Raw genomic sequence first — 20,952 nt, forward strand, 5'->3', positions numbered from 1 at the left:
TCAATACTCAATACACAATCTTCAATCCTCAATCCTCAATCCTCAATCCTCAATCCTCAATCGTCAATCCTCAATCCTCAATCATCAATCCTCAATCTCCAATACTCAATCCTCAATCCTCAATCCTCAATCCTCAATCCTCAATCCTCAATCCTCAATCGTCTGTCTTCAATCCTCAATACTCAATCATCAATACTCAATCCTCAATCCTCAATCCTCAATCCTCATTCTTCAATCCTCAATACCCAATCCTCATTCTTCAGTCCTCAATCCTCAATCCTCAATTCTCAACGCTCAGCCCTCATCCTCAGTCCTCAATCCTCAATCCTCAATCCTCAATCTTCAATCCTCAATACTCAATCTTCAATCCTCTGTCCTCAAACCTTAATTCTGAATTCTCAATCCTGAATCCTCAATCTTCAGCTCGCAGTCCTCAACAATCAGTAGTCAATCCTCAATCCTCAATAGAATATCCTCAATTCACAGTATTCAATACCCAATACTCAATCTGCAACCTACCAACCTCTATCCACAAACATCAATTCTCATCACCCAACCCTCAACACTCAGTCCTCAATGTTCAATCCTCAATCCTCAATCCTCAATCCTCAATCCTCAATCGTCAATCCTCAATGCTCAATCATCAATCCTCAATCTCCAATACTCAATCCTCAATCCTCAATCCTCAATCCTCAATCCACAACCCTCAATCCTCAATATTCAACACAAAGCCATCAACCATCAATTCTCAATACTCAACCATCAATCCTCAATCCTCAGTCCTCAAATCTCAATTCCAAATCCTCAATCCTGAATGCTCAATCTTCAGCCCTCAGTCCGCAACAATCAACTGTGAAATCTCAATCCTCAGTAGAATATCCTCAATTCACAGTTTTCAATACTTAATCCCCAATCTTCAATTTTCAAATCTCAATCCCCAGACATCAATTCTCATCACTCAACTCTCAACACTCAGTCCTCAATCTTCAATCCTCAATCCTCAATATTCAATCCTCCATACTCAATCGTCAATCCTCAATCCTCAATCATCAATCCTCAATCCTCAATCCTCAGTCACGAATCCTCAATCTTCAATACTCAATCCTCAATCCTCAATCCTCAATCCTCAATCCTCAATCCTCAAACATCATTCCTCAAACCTCAATCCTCAATCCTCAGTCCTCATCCTCCATCCTCAATCTTCAATCCTCAATAATCAATGTCCTATCCTAGACCCTCAATCCCCAATGCTCTATGCTTAATCCTCAATATTCAATCCTCTATCCCCAGTCCACAATCTTCAAACCCCAAAGCTCAATAATCAATCCTCAATCCTCAGTCCTCAATCGTCAACTATCAGTCCACAATCTTCAATGCTCAATCCTCAATACTCAACCATCAATCCTCAATTCTCAATACTCAATAGAATATACTGAATTCTCAGGATTCAATACTCAAACCTCATTCCTCAGCCCTGAACCCTCATCCTCCATCCTCAATCCTCAATCCTCAATCCTCAATCTTCAATCCTCAATAAACAACCTCCAATCCTAGATCCTCAATCCCCTAATCCTCAATCATTAATCCTCAACCTTCAATCCTCAATCCACAGTCCTCGATCTTCAATTGTCAATGCTCAATCCTCAATCCTCAATCCTCAGGCATCAGTCCTCAATCCTCAATCCTAAATCCTCAATCCTCAACCGTCAGTCCTCGTCCTCAATCCTCAACCCTCAATACTTAATCCCAAATCCTCAATCTTCAATCATCAATACACAATCTTCAATCCTCAATCCTCAATCCTCAATCCTAAAATCCTCAATCCTCAATATTCAACACACAACCCTCAACCATCAATCCTCAATCCTCAATATTCAATCATCAATACTCAATCTTCAATCCTCAATCCTCAATCCTCAATCCTCAATCCTCAATCCTCAATCCTCAGTCCTCAAACCTGAATCCTGAATCCTCAATCCTCAGTTCTCAAACCTCAATCCTGAATCTTCAATCCTGAATCCTCAATCTTCAGACCTCAGTCCTCAACAATCAGTTGTCAATTCTCAATCCTCAATACAATATCATCAATTCACAGTTATCAATACTCAATACTTATTCTGCAATCTTCAAATCTCTATTCACAAACATCAATTCTCATCACTGAACCCTCAACACTCAGTCCCCAATCCTCAATCTTCAATCCTCAACACTCAATTCTCAACACTCGGTCCTCTCTCTTCAATCCGCCATCCTCAATCCTCTATCCTCAAGCGTCAATCCTCAATCCTCAATCCTCAACCCTCAATCCTCAGTAATGAATACTCAATCTTCAACACTCAATCCTCAATCCTCAATCCTCAATCCTCAATCCTCAATCCTCAATCCTCGTTCCTCAAACCTCAAACCTCAACCCTCAGTCCTCATCCTCAATTCTCAATTCTCAATCCTCAATCCTCAATTCTCAATCTTCAATCCTCAATAATCAATCTCCAATCCTAGATCCTCAATCCCCAATCCTCAATCGTTAAACCTCAATCTTCAATCCTCAATCCCCAGTCCTCAATCCTCAATACTCAATCTTCAATCCTCAATCCTCAATTCTCAATCCTCAATACTCAATCCTCAATTGTCAATCCTCAGTCCCCTATCCTCAATCTTCAATCCTCAATCCTCAATCCTCAATCCTCAATCCTCAATCTTCAATCCTCAATCCTCAATCCCCAATCCTCAATCTTCAATCCTCAATTCTCAATCCTCAAGCCTCGATCCTCAATCCTCTATCTTCAATCCTCAATCCTCAATCCTCAATCTTCAATCCTCAACACTCAACCTTCAATCCTCAATTCTCAATCCTCAATACTAAATGATCAATTCTCAATCCTCTATCTCCAATCCTCAATACTCAATCTTCAATCCTCAATCCTCAATCCTCAATCCCCAATATTCAACACAAAACCCTTAACCATCAATCCTCAATACTCAACCATCAATCCTCAATCCTCAGTCCTCAATACAATACCCTGAATTCACAGTTTTCAATACTCAATCTCCATTCTTCAATCTTCAAATCTCAATCCACAAACATCAATTCTCATCACTCAACCCTCAACAATCAGTCCCCAATCTTCAATCCTCAATCCTCAATCCACAATCTTCAATCCTCAATACTCAACCTTCAATCCTCAATCCTCAATCCTCAATCCTAAATGATCAATCCTCAATCCTCTATCACCAATCCTCGATAGTCAATCTTCAATCCTCAATCCTCAATCCTCAATCCTCAATCCTCAATCCTCATTCTTCAATCCTCAATACCCAATCCTCAATCTTCAATCCTCAATCCTCAATCATCAATTCCCAACCCTCAATCCTCTGTCCTCAGTCCTCAAACCTCAATCCTCAACCCTCAGCCCTCAGTTCTCAGTCATCAAACCTCAATCCTCAACCCTCAGCCCTCATTCTCAATCCTCAATCCTCAACCCTCAATCCTCAATATTCAATCCTCAATACTCAATCTTCAATCCTGATTCTACAATCCTCAATACCCAATCCTCAATCTTCAACGCTCAATCCTCAATCCTCAATTCTCAATCCTCAATCATCAATCCTCAGACCTCAAACATAAATACTCAGCCCTCAGTCCTCGTCCTCAATCCACAACCCTCAATCCTCAATCCTCAATCTTCAATCATCAATATTCTGTCTTCAATCCTCAATCCTCAATCCCCAATCATCAATCCTCATTCCTCAATCCTCAACCCTCAATCCCCAATCCTCAATCTTCAATCATAAATACTCAATCTTCAATCCTCAATCTTCAATCCTCAATCCTCAATGCTCAATCCTCAGTATTCAACACACAACCCTCAACGATCAATCCTCAATACTCAACCATCAATCTTCAATTCTCAATACTCAATAGAATATCCTGAACTCTCATGGCTCAATACTCAATCCACATTATTCAATAATCAAATCTCAATCCTCAAACATCAATCCTCAACACTCAATCCTCAACACTCAGTCCTCTCTCTTCAATCCTCCATCCTCAATCCTCAATCCTCAAGCGTCAATCCTCAATCCTCAATCCTCAACACTCAATCCTCAGTCCTGAAACCTCAATCCCGAATCCTCAAACCTGAGTCATCTATCTTCAGACCTCAGTCCTCAACAATCATTTGTCAATCCTCAATCCTCAATAGAATATCCTCAATTCACTGTTTTCAATACTCAATGCTCAATCTGCAATCTTCAAATCTCTATCCACAAAGATCAATTCTAATCACTCAACCCTCAACACTCAGTCCTCAATGTTCAATCCTAAATTCTCAATTCTCAATCTTCAATCCTCAATCCTCAACCGTCAATCGTCAATCCTCAATCCTCAATCTTCAATCATCAACATTCAATCTTCAATCCTCAATCCACAATCCTCAATCCTCAATGCACAATCCTCAATCTTCAATCCCCAATACTCGATCCTCAATCCTCAATCCTCAATCTTCAATCCTCAATGCTCAATCTTCAATCCTCAATCCTCAATCCTCAATCCTCAATCCTCAATCCTCAATCCTCAATCCTCAATCCTCAATCTTCAATCCTCAATACTGAATCTTCAATCCTCAATCCTCAATCTTAAGTCTTCAATCCTCATTCTCCAATCCTCAACAACCAATCCTCAATCTTCAATCCCAAATCCTCAATCCTCAATTCTCAATCCTCAATCCTAAATCCTCAGACCTCAAACATCAATACTCAGCCCTCAGTCCTCGTCGTCAATCCACAACCCTCAGCCCTCATACTCAATCCTCAATCCTCAATCCTCAACCCTCAATATTCAATCCTCAATGCTCAATCCTCAATCCTCAATCCTCAATCCACAATCCACAATCCTCAATCCTCAATCCTCAAACCTCAATCCTCAACCGTCAGTCCTCGTCCTCAATCCTCAATCCTCAATCCTCAAACCTCAATCCTCAACCGTCAGTCCTGGTCCTCAATCCTCAACTCTCAATCCTCAATCCTCAATCTTCAATCGTCAATACTCAATCTTCAATCCTCAATCTTCAATCCTCAATCCTCAATCCTCAATCCTCAATATTCGACACACAGCCCTCAACCATCAATCCTCAATACTCAACCATCAATCTTCAATTCTCAGTACTCAACAGAATATCCTGAATTCTCATGGCTCAATACTCAATCCACATTATTCAGTAATCAAATCTCATTCCTCAAATATCAATCCTCAACACTCAATCCTCAACACTCAGTCCTCTCTCTTCAATCCTCCATCCTCAATCCTCAATCCTCAAGCGTCAATCCTCAATCCTCAATCCTCAACACTCAATCCTCAGTCCTGAAACCTCAATCCCGAATCCTCAAACCTGAATCATCTATCTTCAGACCTCAGTCCTCAACAATCATTTGTCAATCCTCAATCCTCAATAGAATATCCTCAATTCACTGTTTTCAATGCTCAATGCTCAATCTGCAATCTTCAAATCTCTATCCACAAAGATCAATTCTAATCACTCAACCCTCAACACTCAGTCCTCAATGTTCAATCCTCAATTCTCAATTCTCAATCTTCAATCCTCAATCCTCAACCGTCAATCGTCAATCCTCAATCCTCAATCTTCAATCATCAACATTCAATCTTCAATCCTCAATCCACAATCCTCAATCCTCAATGCTCAACCCTCAATCTTCAATCCTCAATCCTCGATCCTCAATCCTCAATCCTCAATCTTCAATCCTCAATGCTCAATCTTCAATCCTCAATCCTGAATCCTCAATCCTCAATCTTCAATCCTCAATACTCAGCCTTCAATCATCAATCCTCATTCCTCAAACCTCAATCCTCAACCCTCAGTCTTCAATCCTCAACCCTCAGTCCTCATCCTCAATTCTCAATTCTCAATCCTCAATGCTCAATCCTCAATCTTCAATCCTCAATAATCAATCTCCTATCCTAGACCCTCAATCCCCAATACTCTATGCTTAATCCTCAATATTCAATCCTCTATCCCCAGTCCACAATCTTCAAACCCCAAAGCTCAATAATCAATCCTCAATCCTCAGTCCTCAATCGTCAACTATCAGTCCACAATCTTCAATACTCAATCCTCAATACTCAACCATCAATCCTCAACTCTCAATACTCAATAGAATATACTCAATTCTCAGGATTCAATACTCAAACCTCAATCCTCAACCCTCAGCCCTCATCCTCCACTCTCAATCCTCAATCCTAAAAACCTCAACCTTCAATCCTCAATACTCAATCTTCGATCCTCAATCCTCAACCCTCAATCCTCAATACTCAATCTTCAATCATCAATACTCAATCTTCAATCCTCAATTCTCAATCCTCAATCCTCGACCCTCACTCCTCAATATTCAACACAAAACCATCAACCATCAATTCTCAATACTCAACCATCAATCCTCAATCCTCAGTCCTCGAATCTCAATTCCGAATCCTCAATCCTGAATGCTCAATCTTCAGCCCTCAGTCCGCCACAATCAATTGTGAAATCTCAATCCTCAATAGAATATCCTTAATTCACAGTTTTCAATACTCAATCCCCAATCTTCAATTTTCAAATCTCAATCCACTGACATCAATTCTCATCACTCAACTCTCAACACTCAGTCCTCAATCTTCAATCCTCAATCCTCAATCCTCAATATTCAATCCTCCATACTCAATCGTCAATCCTCAATCCTCAATCCTCAATCCTCAAACATCATTCCTCAAACCTCAATCCTCAACCTTCAGTCCTCATCCTCCATCCTCAATCCTCAATCCTCAATCCTCAATCTTCAATCCTCAATACTCAACATTCGATCCTCAATCCTCAGTCCTCAATCCTCAAACCTCAATCCTCAGTCCTCAATCCTCAATCCTCAATCCTCATACCTCAATCCTCAACCGTCAGTCCTCGTCCTCAATCCTCAATATTCAATCATCAATAATCAGTCTTCAATCCTCAATCCTCAATCCTCAATCCTCAATCCTCAATCCTCAATCCTCAATCCTCAGTCCACAATCCTCAATCCTGAATCTTCAATCATGAATCCTCAATCTTCAGACCTCAGTCCTCAACAATCAGTTGTCAAATCTCAATTCTCAATACAACATCATCAATTCACAGTTTTCAATACTCAATACTCAATCTGCAATCTTCAAATCTCTATCCACAAACATCAATTCTCATCACTGAACCCTCATAGCTCAGTCCACAATCCTCAATCTTCAATCCTCAATCGTCAATCCTCAATCCTCAATCCTCAATCTTCAATCCTCAATACTCAATCTTCAATCCTCAATCCTCAGTTCCCAATCCTCAATCCTCAATCCTCAATAGTCAGTCTTCAATCCTCAATACTCAATCTGCAATCCTCAGTCCTCAATCCCCAATCCTCAATCCTCAATCCTCAATACTCAGTCATCAATCCTCGATCTTCAATACTCAATCCTCAATCCTCAATCCTCAATCCTCAATCCTCAATCCTCAATCCTCAATCCTCATTCCTCAAACCTCAATCCTCAGCCCTCAGTCCTCATCCTCAATTCTCAATTCTCAATCCTCAAACCTCAATCCTAAATCTTCAATCCTCAATAATCAATCTCCTATCCTAGATCCTCAATCCCCAATACTCTATCCTTAATCCTCAATATTCAATCCTCTATCCCCAGGCCACAATCTACAATCCCCAAAGCTCAATAATCAATCCTCAATCCTCAGTCCTCAATCGTCAATCATCAATCCACAATCTTCAATCCTCAATAATCAATCTCGTATCCTAGATCCTCAATCCCCAATACTCTATCCTTAATCCTCAATACTCAATCCTCAATCCTCAATCTTCAATCATCAATACTCAATCTTCAATCCTCAATCCTCAATCCTCAATCCTCAATCCTCAATCCTCAATATTCAATACACAACCTTCAAACATCAATCCTCAATACTCAATCATCAATCCTCAATTCTCAATTCTCAATAGAATATCCTGAATTCTCAGTTTTCAATACTCAATCCTCAATCTTCAATCTTCAAGTGTCCATCCACAAACATCAAATCTCATCACTCAACCCTCAACACTCAGTCCTCAATCTTCAATCCTCAATCCTCAATCCTCAATACTCAATCTTCAATCCTCCATACTCAATCTTCAATCCTCAATCCGCAGTCATCAATCCTCAATCCTCAATCCTCAGTCATCAATCCTCAATCCTCAATCCTCATTCCTCAAACCTCCATCCTCAACCCTCAGTCCTCATCCTCAATTCTCAATTCTCAATCCTCAATCCTCAATCCTCAATCTTCAATCCTCAATAATCAATCTCGTATCCTAGATCCTCAATCCCCAATACTCTATCCTTAATCCTCAATATTCAATCCTCTATCCCCAGTCCACAATCTTCAATCCCCAAAGCTCAATAATCAATCCTCAATCCTCAGTCCTCAATCACCAATCCTCAGTCCTCAATCCTCAATCCTCAATACTCAAACCTCAATCCTCAATCCTCTATCCTCAATCATCAATCCTCAATCTTCAATACTCAATCCTCAATCCTCAATCATCAATCCTGAATCCTCAATCCTCAATCTTCAATCCTCAATACTCAGCCTTCAATCATCAATCCTCAATACTCAATCCTCAATCCTCAATACTCAATCATCAATCCTCAATCCTCATTCATCAACCTTCAATCCGCAATCCTCATTCCTCAAACCTCAATCCTCAACCCTCAGTCCTCAATCCTCAACCCTCAGTCCTCATCCTCAATTCTCAATTCTCAATCCTCAATACTCAATCCTCAATCTTCAATCCTCAATAATCAATCTCCTATCCTAGACCCTCAATCCCCAATCCTCAATCATTAATCCTCAATCTTCAATCCTCAATCCACAGTCCTCGATCTTCAATCCTCAATGCTCAATCGTCAATCCTCAATCCTCAGGCATCAGTCCTCAATCCTCAATCCTCAATCCTCAATCCTCAACCGTCAGTCCTCGTCCTGAATCCTCAACTCTCAATACTTAATACTCAATCCTCAATCATCAATCATCAATACACAATCTTCAATCCTCAATCCTCAATCCTCAATCCTAAAATCCTCAATCCTCAATATTCAACACACAACCCTCGACCATCAATCCTCAATACTCAACCATCAATACTCAATACTCAATAGAATATCCTGAATTCTCAGTCTTCAATACTCAATCCTCAATCTTCAATCTTCATGTCTCCATCCACAAACATCAATTCTCATCACTGAACACTCAACACTCAGTCCTCAATCTTCAATCCTCAATCCTGAATGCTCAAACCTCATTCCTCAAACCTCAATCCTCAACCCTCAGTCCTCATTCTCCATCCTCAATCCTCAATCCACAATCCTCAATCTTCAATCCTCAATACTCAACATTCGATCCTCAATCCACAGTCCTCAATCCTCAAACCACAATCCTCAGTCCTCAATCCTCAATCCTCAATCCTCATACCGCAATCCTCAACCGTCAGTCCTCGTCCTCAATCCTCAACTATGAATCCTCAATCCTCAATATTCAAACATCAATACTCAATCTTCAATCCTGAATCCTCAATCCTCAATCCTCAATCCTCAATCCTCAATCCTCAGTCCTCAAACCTCAATCCTGAATCCTCAATCCTCAGTTCCCAAACCTCAATCCTGAATCTTCAATCCTGAATCCTCAATCTTCAGACCTCAGTCCTCAACAATCAGTTGTCAATTCTCAATCCTGAATACAATATCATCAATTCACAGTTATCAATACTCAATACTTATTCTGCAATCTTCAAACCTCTAGTCACAAACATCAATTCTCATCACTGAACCCTCAACACTCAGTCCCCAATCCTCAATCTTCAATCCTCAACGCTCAATACTCAACACTCGGTCCTCTCTCTTCAATCCGCCATCCTCAATCCTCTATCCTTAAGCGTCAATCCTCAATCCTCAATCCTCAACCCTCAATCCTCAGTCCTCAAACCTCAATTCCGAATCCTCAATCCTGAATGCTCAATCTTCATCCCTCTGTCCGCAACAATCAATTGTCAATACTCAATCCTCAATACAATATCCTCAATTCACAGTTTTCAGTACTCAATCCCCAATCCTCAATCTTCAAATCTCAATCCACAGACATCAATTCTCATCACTCAACCCTCAACACTCAGTCCTCAATCTTCAATCCTCAATCCTCAATCCTCAATCTTCAATCCTCCATACTCAATCGTCAATCCTCAATCCTCAATCACCAATCCTCAATTCCCAATACTCTATCCTTAATCCTCAATATTCAATCCTCTATCCCCAGGCCACAATCTTCAATCCCCAGAGCTCAATAATCAATCCTCAACCCTCAGTCCTCAATCGTCAATCATCAATCCACAATCTTCAATAGTCAATCCTCAATCCTCAATCCTCAATCCTCAATCCTCAATCCTCAGTCATCAATCCTCAATCTTCAATACTCAATCCTCAATCCTCAATCCTGAATCCTCAATACTTAACCATCAATCCTCAATTCTCAATACTCAATAGAGTATCCTGAATTCTTAGGATTCAATACTCAAACCTCAATCCTCAGCCCTCAGCACTCATCCTCCATCCTCAATCCTCAATACTCAATCCTCAATCTTCAATCCTCAATACGCAATCTTCGATCCTCAATCCTCAACACTCAATCCTCAATCCTCAATCCTCAGTCATGAATACTCAATCTTCAACACTCAATCCTCAATCCTCAATCCTCAATCCTCAATCCTGAATCCTCAATCCTCGTTCCTCAAACCTCAAACCTCAACCCTCAGTCCTCATCCTCAATTCTCAATTCTCAAACCTCAATCCTCAATTCTCAATCTTCAATCCTCAATAATCAATCTCCAATCCTAGATCCTCAATCCCCAATCCTCAATCGTTAATCCTCTATCTTCAATCCTCAATCCCCAGTCCTCAATCCTCAATACTCAATCTTCAATCCTGAATCCTCAATTCTCAATCCTCAATACTCAATCCTGAATCTTCAATCATCAGTACTCAATCTTCAATACACAATCCTCAACCCTCAATCCTCAATCCTCAATCTTCAATCTTCATGTCTCCTTCCACAAACATCAATTCTCATCACTCAACCATCAACACTCAGTCCTCAACCTTCAGTCCTCAATCCTCAATATTCAATCCTCAGTCCTCAATCCTCAATCTTCAATACTCAATCCTCAATCATAAAATCTTCAATCCTCAATCCTCAATCCCCAATCCTCAATCTTCAATCCTCAATTCTCAATCCTCAAGCCTCGATCCTCAATCCTCGATCTTCAATCCTGAATACTCAATCTTCAATCCTCAATCCTCAATCCTCAATCCTCAATCGTCTGTCTTCAATCCTCAATACTCAATCATCAATCCTCAATCCTCAATCCTCAATCCTCAATCCTCATTCTTCAATCCTCAATACCCAATCCTCATTCTTCAGTCCTCAATCCTCAATCCTCAATTCTCAACGCTCAGCCCTCATCCTCAGTCCTCAATCCTCAATCCTCAATCCTCAATCTTCAATCCTCAATACTCAATCTTCAATCCTCAGTCCTCAAACCTTAATTCTGAATTCTCAATCCTGAATCCTCAATCTTCAGCTCGCAGTCCTCAACAATCAGTAGTCAATCCTCAATCCTCAATAGAATATCCTCAATTCACAGTATTCAATACCCAATACTCAATCTGCAACCTACCAACCTCTATCCACAAACATCAATTCTCATCACCCAACCCTCAACACTCTGTCCTCAATGTTCAATCCTCAATCCTCAATTCTCAATCTTCATTCCTCAATACTCAATCCTCAATACTCAATACACAATCTTCAATCCTCAATCCTCAATCCTCAATCCTCAATCCTCAATCGTCAATCCTCAATCCTCAATCATCAATCCTCAATCTCCAATACTCAATCCTCAATCCTCAATCCTCAATCCTCAATCCTCAATCCTCAATCCTCAATCGTCTGTCTTCAATCCTCAATACTCAATCATCAATACTCAATCCTCAATCCTCAATCCTCAATCCTCATTCTTCAATCCTCAATACCCAATCCTCATTCTTCAGTCCTCAATCCTCAATCCTCAATTCTCAACGCTCAGCCCTCATCCTCAGTCCTCAATCCTCAATCCTCAATCCTCAATCTTCAATCCTCAATACTCAATCTTCAATCCTCTGTCCTCAAACCTTAATTCTGAATTCTCAATCCTGAATCCTCAATCTTCAGCTCGCAGTCCTCAACAATCAGTAGTCAATCCTCAATCCTCAATAGAATATCCTCAATTCACAGTATTCAATACCCAATACTCAATCTGCAACCTACCAACCTCTATCCACAAACATCAATTCTCATCACCCAACCCTCAACACTCAGTCCTCAATGTTCAATCCTCAATCCTCAATTCTCAATCTTCATTCCTCAATACTCAATCCTCAATACTCAATACACAATCTTCAATCCTCAATCCTCAATCCTCAATCCTCAATCCTCAATCGTCAATCCTCAATGCTCAATCATCAATCCTCAATCTCCAATACTCAATCCTCAATCCTCAATCCTCAATCCTCAATCCACAACCCTCAATCCTCAATATTCAACACAAAGCCATCAACCATCAATTCTCAATACTCAACCATCAATCCTCAATCCTCAGTCCTCAAATCTCAATTCCAAATCCTCAATCCTGAATGCTCAATCTTCAGCCCTCAGTCCGCAACAATCAACTGTGAAATCTCAATCCTCAGTAGAATATCCTCAATTCACAGTTTTCAATACTTAATCCCCAATCTTCAATTTTCAAATCTCAATCCCCAGACATCAATTCTCATCACTCAACTCTCAACACTCAGTCCTCAATCTTCAATCCTCAATCCTCAATATTCAATCCTCCATACTCAATCGTCAATCCTCAATCCTCAATCATCAATCCTCAATCCTCAATCCTCAGTCACGAATCCTCAATCTTCAATACTCAATCCTCAATCCTCAATCCTCAATCCTCAATCCTCAATCCTCAAACATCATTCCTCAAACCTCAATCCTCAATCCTCAGTCCTCATCCTCCATCCTCAATCCTCAATCCTCAATCCTCAATCTTCAATCCTCAATACTCAACATTCGATCCTCAATCCTCAGTCCTCAATCCTCAAACCTCAATCCTCAATCCTCAATCCTCAATCCTCAATCTTCAATCCTCAATACTCAATCTTCAATCCTCAATCCTCAGTCCCCAAACCTCAATCCTCAATCCTCAATCGTCAGTCTTCAATCCTCAATACTCAATCTGCAATCCTCAGTCCTCAATCCTCAATCCTCAATCCTCAATCCTCAATACTCAGTCATCAATCCTCAATCTTCAACACTCAATCCTCAATCCTCAATCCTCAATCCTCAATCCTCAATCCTCATTCCTCAAACCTCAATCCTCAGCCCTCAGTCCTCATCCTCAGTTCTCAATTCTCAATCCTCAAACCTCAATCCTAAATCTTCAATCCTCAATAATCAATCTCCTATCCTAGATCCTCAATCCCCAATACTCTATCCTTAATCCTCAATATTCAATCCTCTATCCCCAGGCCACAATCTACAATCCCCAAAGCTCAATAATCAATCCTCAATCCTCAGTCCTCAATCACCAATCCTCAGTCCTCAATCCTCAATCCTCAATACTCAAACCTCAATTCTCAACCGTCAGTCCTCGTCCTCAATCCTCAACACTCAATCCTCAATCCTCAATCTTCAATCGTCAATACTCAATCTTCAATCCTCAATCCTCAATCCTCAATCCTCAATCCTCAATCCTCAATATTCAATACACAACCCTCAAATATCAATCCTCAATACTCAATCATCAATCCTCAATTCTCAATTCTCAATAGAATATCCTGAATTCTCAGTTTTCAATACTCAAACCTCAATCTTCAATCTTCAAGTCTCCATCCACAAACATCAAATCTCATCACTCAACCCTCAACACTCAATCCTCAATCCTCAATCCTCAATCTTCAACCTCAATCCTCAATCCTCAATCCTCAATCCTCAATCCTGAATCATCAATCCTCAATCCTGAATCCTCAATCCTCAATCCTCATTCCTCAAACCTCAATCCTCAACCCTCAGTCCTCATCCTCAATCCTCAATCCTCAATTCATCAATCCTCAATCCTCATTCCTCAAACCTCAATCCTCAACCCTCAGTCCTCATCCTCAATTCTCAATTCTCAATCCTCAATCCTCAATCCTCAATCCTCAATCCTCAATCCTCGTTCGTCAAACCTCAATCCTCAACCCTCAGTCCTCATCCTCAATTCTCAATTCTCAATCCTCAATCCTCAATTCTCAATCTTCAATCCTCAATAATCAATCTCCAATCCTAGATCCTCAATCCCCAATCCTCAATCGTTAATCCTCTATCTTCAATCCTCAATCCCCAGTCCTCAATCCTCAATACTCAATCTTCAATCCTCAATCCTCAATTCTCAATCCTCAATACTTAATCCTCAATTGTCAATCCTCAGTTCCCTATCCTCAATCTTCAATCCTCCATCCTCAATCCTCAATCCTCAATCCTCAATCTTCAATCCTCAATACTCAATCTTCAATTCTCAATCCTCAATCCTCAATCCTCAATCCTCAATCCTCAATCCTCAATCTCCAATCCTCAACCGTCAGTCCTCGTCCTCAATCCTCAACACTCAATCCTCAATCCTGAATCTTCAATCATCAATACTCAATCTTCAATACTCAATCCTCAACCCTCAATCCTCAATCCTCAATCTTAAATCTTCATGTCTCCTTCCACAAACATCAATTCTCATCACTCAACCATCAACACTCAGTTCTCAACCTTCAGTCCTCAATCCTGAATACTCAATCCTCAGTCCTCAGTCCTCAATCTTCAATACTCAATCCTCAATCCTAAAATCCTCAATCCTCAATCCTCAATCCCCAATCCTCAATCTTCAATGCTCAATTCTCAATCCTCAAGCCTCGATCCTCAATCCTCAATCTTCAATCCTGAATACTCAATCTTCAATCCTCAATCCTCAATCCTCAATCCTCAATCGTCAGTCATGAATACTCAATCTTCAGTACTCATCCTCAATCCTCAATCCTCAATCCTCAATCCTCAATCCTCAATCCTCATTCCTCAAACATCAATCCTCAACCCTCAGTCCTCATCCTCAATTCTCAATTCTCAATTCTCAAACCTCAATCCTCAACTCTCAATCTTCAAACCTCAATAATCAATCTCGAATCCTAGATCCTCAATCCCCAATCCTCAATCGTTAATCCTCAATCTTCAATCCTCAAACCACAGTCCTCAATCCTCAATACTCAATCTTCAATCCTCAATCCTCAATCCTCAATCCTCAATACTCAATCCTCAATCCCCGATCCTCAATCTTCAATCCTCAATCCTCAATCCTCAGTCCTCATTCCTCAATCTTCAATCCTCAATACTCAATCTTCAATTCTCAATCCGCAATCCTCAATCCTCAATCCTCAATCCTCAATCCTCAAACTTCAATCCTCAAACGTCAGTCCTCGTACTCAATCCTCAACCCTCAACCCTCAATCCTCAATCTTCAATCCTCAATCCTCAATCCTCAACCCTCAATACTCAATCCTCAATCCCCGATCCTCAATCTTCAATCCTCAATCCTCAATCCTCAATCCTCAGTCCTCAATCGTCAATCATCAATCCACAATCTTCAATAGTCAATCCTCAATCCTCAATCCTCAATCCTCAATCCTCAATCCTCAGTCATCAATCCTCAATCTTCAATACTCAATCCTCAATCCTGAATCCTCAATCCTCAATACTTAACCATCAATCCTCAATTCTCAATACTCAATAGAATATCCTGAATTCTTAGGATTCAATACTCAAACCTCAATCCTCAGCCCTCAGCACTCATCCTCCATCCTCAATCCTCAACCCTCAATACTCAATCTTCAATCCTCAATACGCAATCTTCGATCCTCAATCCTCAACCCTCAATCCTCAATCCTCAATCCTCAGTCATGAATACTCAATCTTCAACACTCAATCCTCAATCCTCAATCCTCAATCCTCAATCCTCAATCCTCAATCCTCGTTCCTCAAACCTCAATCCTCAACCCTCAGTCCTCATCCTCAATTCTCAATTCTCAATCCTCAATCCTCAATTCTCAATCTTCAATCCTCAATAATCAATCTCCAATCCTAGATCCTCAATCCCCAATCCTCAATCGTTAATCCTCTATCTTCAATCCTCAATCCCCAGTCCTCAATCCTCAATACTCAATCTTCAATCCTCAATCCTCAATTCTCAATCCTCAATACTCAATCCTCAATTGTCAATCCTCAGTCCCCTATCCTCAATCTTCAATCCTCCATCCTCAATCCTCAATCCTCAATCCTCAATCTTCAATCCTCAATACTCAATCTTCAATTCTCAATCCTCAATCCTCAATCCTCAATCCTCAATCCTCAATCCTCAATCTTCAATCCCCAACCGTCAGTCCTCGTCCTCAATCCTCAACACTCAATCCTCAATCCTGAATCTTCAATCATCAATACTCAATCTTCAATACTCAATCCTCAACCCTCAATCCTCAATCCTCAATCTTCAATCTTCATGTCTCCTTCCACAAACATCAATTCTCATCACTCAACCATCAACACTCAGTCCTCAACCTTCAGTCCTCAATCCTCAATACCCAATCCTCAGTCCTCAGTCCTCAATCTTCAATACTCAACCCTCAAACCTAAAATCCTCAATCCTCATTCCTCAATCCCCAATCCTCAATCTTCAATCCTCAATTCTCAATCCTCAAGCCTCGATCCTCAATCCTCAATCTTCAATCCTGAATACTCAATCTTCAATCCTCAATCCTCAATCCTCAATCCTCAATCGTCAGTCTTCAATCCTCAATACTCAATCATCAATCCTCAATTCTCAATCCTCAAGCCTCGATCCTCAATCCTCAATCTTCAATCCTGAATACTCAATCTTCAATCCTCAATCCTCAATCCTCAATCCTCAATCCTCAATCGTCAGTCTTCAATCCTCAATACACAATCATCAATCCTCAATCCTCAATCCTCAATCCTCAATCCTCATTCTTCAATCCTCAATACCCAATCCTCATTCTTCAGTCCTCAATCCTCAATCCTCAATTCTCAACGCTCAGCCCTCATCCTCAGTCCTCAATCCTCAATCCTCAATCCTCAATCTTCAATCCTCAATACTCAATCTTCAATCCTCAGTCCTCAAACCTTAATTCTGAATTCTCAATCCTGAATCCTCAATCTTCAGCTCGCAGTCCTCAACAATCAGTAGTCAATCCTCAATCCTCAATAGAATATCCTCAATTCACAGTTTTCAATACCCAATACTCAATCTGCAACCTACCAACCTCTATCCACAAACATCAATTCTCATCACCCAACCCTCAACACTCAGTCCTCAATGTTCAATCCTCAATCCTCAATTCTCAATCTTCATTCCTCAATACTGAATCCTCAATACTCAATACACAATCTTCAATCCTCAATCCTCAATCCTCAATCCTCAATCCTCAATCGTCAATCCTCAATCCTCAATCATCAATCCTCAATCTTCAATACTCAATCCTCAATCCTCAATCCTCAATCCTCAATACTCCACCATCAATCCTCAATTCTAAATACTCAATAGAATATCCTGAATTCTCAGTATTCAATACTCAAACCTCAATCCTCAACCCTCAGCACTCATCCTCCACTCTCAATCCTCAATCCTCAAACCTCAACCTTCATTCCTCAATACTCAATCTTCGATCCTCAATCCTCAACCCTCAATCCTCAATACTCAATCTTCAATCATCAATACTCAATCTTCAATCCTCAATTCTCAATCCTCAATCCTCAACCCTCAAACCTCAATATTCAACACAAAACCATCAACCATCAATTCTCAATACTCAACCATCAATCCTCAATCCTCAGTCCTCAAATCTCAATTCCGAATCCTCAATCCTGAATGCTCAATCTTCAGCCCTCAGTCCGCAACAATCAATTGTGAAATCTCAATCCTCAATAGAATATCCTCAATTCACAGTTTTCAATACTCAATCCCCAGTCTTCAATTTTCAAATCTCAATCCACAGACATCAATTCTCATCACTCAACTCTCAACACTCAGGACTCAATCTTCAATCCTCAATCCTCAATCCTCAATATTCAATCCTCCATACTCAATCGTCAATCCTCAATCCTCAATCATCAATCCTCAATCCTGAATCCTCAGTCATTAATCCTCAATCTTCAATACTCAATCCTCAATCCTCAATCCTCAATCCTCAATCCTCAATCCTCAAACATCATTCCTCAAACCTCAATCCTCAACCCTGAGTCCTCATCCTCCATCCTCAATCCTCAATCCTCAATCCTCAATCTTCAATCCTCAATACTCAACATTCGATCCTCAATCCTCAGTCCTCAATCCTCAAACCTCAATCCTCAGTCCTCAATCCTCAATCCTCAATCCTCATACCTCAATCGTCAACCGTCAGTCCTCGTCCTCAATCCTCAATATTCAATCATCAATAATCAGTCTTCAATCCTCAATCCTCAATCCTCAATCCTCAATCCTCAATCCTCAATCCTCAATCCTCAATCCTCAGTCCTCAAACCTCAATCCTGAATCTTCAATCCTGAGTCCTCAATCTTCAGACCTCAGTCCTCAACAATCAGTTGTCAATTCTCAATTCTCAATACAATATCATCAGTTCACAGTTTTCAATACTCAATACTCAATCTGCAATCTTCAAATCTCTATCCACAAACATCAATCATCATCACTGAACCCTCATAACTCAGTCCTCAATCCTCAATCCTCAATCCTCAATCCTCAATCCTCAATTCTCAATCCTCAATCCTCAGACCTCAAACATCAATACTAAACCCTCAGTCCTCGTCCTCAATCCACAACCCTCAATCCTCGATCCTCAATCTTCAATCATCAATATTCAATCTTCAATCCTCAATCATCAATCCTCAATACTCAATCCTCAATACTCAATGTTCAATCCTCAATACCCAATCCTCAATCTTCAATCCTCAATCCTCAATCCTCAACACACAGTCCCCAATCCTCAATCTTCAATCCTCAATCCTCAATCCACAATTCTCAATCCTCAATCTTCAATCCTCAATACTCAATCTTCAATTCTAAATCCTCAATCCTCGGTCCTCAATCCTCAATCGTCAATCTCCAATCATGAATACTCAACCTTCAATCCTCAATCCTCAACCCTCAATTCTCAACCTTCAATCCTCAATCCTCAATCCTCAATCTTCAATCCTCAATCCTCAATCCTCAATCCTCAATCCTCAAGCCTCAATCCTCAAACCTCAATAAACAATCTTCAATCCTCAATCCTCAATCCTCAATCCTCAATCCTCAATCCTCAACCTTCAATCATCAATACTCAATCTTCAATCAACAATATTCAGTCTTCAATCCTCAATCCTCAATCCTCAATCCTCAATCTTCAATCCTCAATACTCAATCTTCAATCCTCAATCCTCGATCCTCAATCCTCAATCCTCATTCCTCAATCCTCAATGCCCAACACTCAATCCTCAGTCCTCAGGCCTCAAACCTCAATCATCAACCCTCAGCCCTCATTCTCAATCCTCAACACTCAACCATCAATCCTCAATATTCAATCCTCAATACTCAATCTTCAATCCTGATTCTACAATCCTCAATACCCAATCCTCAATCTTCAACCCTGAATCCTCAATCCTCAATTCTCAATACTCAATCATCAATCCTCAGACCTCAAACATAAATACTCAGCCCTCAGTCCTCGTCCTCAATCCACAACCCTCAATCCTCAATCCTCAATCTTCAATCAACAATATTCAGTCTTCAATCCTCAATCCTCAATCCTCAATCCTCAATCCTCATTCCTCAATCCTCAATGTTCAATCATCAATCCTCAATCCTCAGTCCTCAATCCTCAACCCTCAATCCTCAATCCTCAATCTTCAATCATCAATACTCAATCTTCAATCCTCATTCTTCAATCCTCAATCCTCAATCCTCAATCCTCAATATTCAACACACAACCCTCAACCATCAATCTTCAATTCTCAATACTGAATAGAATATCCTGAATTCTCATGGCTCAATACACAATCCACATTATTCTATAATCAAATCTCGATCCTCAAACATCAATCCTCAACACTCAATCCTCAACACTCAGTCCTCTCTCTTCAATCCTCCATCCTCAATCCTCAATCCTCAAGCGTCAATCCTCAATCCTCAATCCTCAACCCTCAATCCTCAGTCCTCAAACCTCAGTCCCGAATCCTCAAACCTGAATCATGAATCTTCAGCCCTCAGTCCTCAACAATCATTTGTCAATCCTCAATCCTCAATAGAATACCCTCAATTCACTGTTTTCAATACTCAATGCTCAATCTGCTATCTTCAAATCTGTATCCACAAACATCAATTCTAATCACTCAACCCTCAACACTCGGTCCTCAATGTTCAATCCTCAATTCTCAATTCTCAATCTTCAATCCTCAATCTTCAATCCCAAATCCACAATCCTCAATTCTCAATCCTCAATCCTCAATCCTCAGACCTCAAACATCAATACTCAGCCCTCAGTCCTCGTCCTCAATTCACAACCCTCAGCCCTCATACACAATCCTCAATCCTCAATCCTCAACCCTCAATATTCAATCCTCAATGCTCAATCCTCAATCCTCAATCCTCAATCCTCAATCATCAATCCTCAATCTTCAATTCTCAATCCTCAAACCTCAATCCTCAAACCTCTATCCTCAATCATCAATCCTCAATCCTCAATCCTCAATC

This window comes from Calliopsis andreniformis, unplaced genomic scaffold (genome assembly GCF_051401765.1).
Source record: "Calliopsis andreniformis isolate RMS-2024a unplaced genomic scaffold, iyCalAndr_principal scaffold0031, whole genome shotgun sequence".
Classification (NCBI taxonomy): domain Eukaryota; kingdom Metazoa; phylum Arthropoda; class Insecta; order Hymenoptera; family Andrenidae; genus Calliopsis; species Calliopsis andreniformis.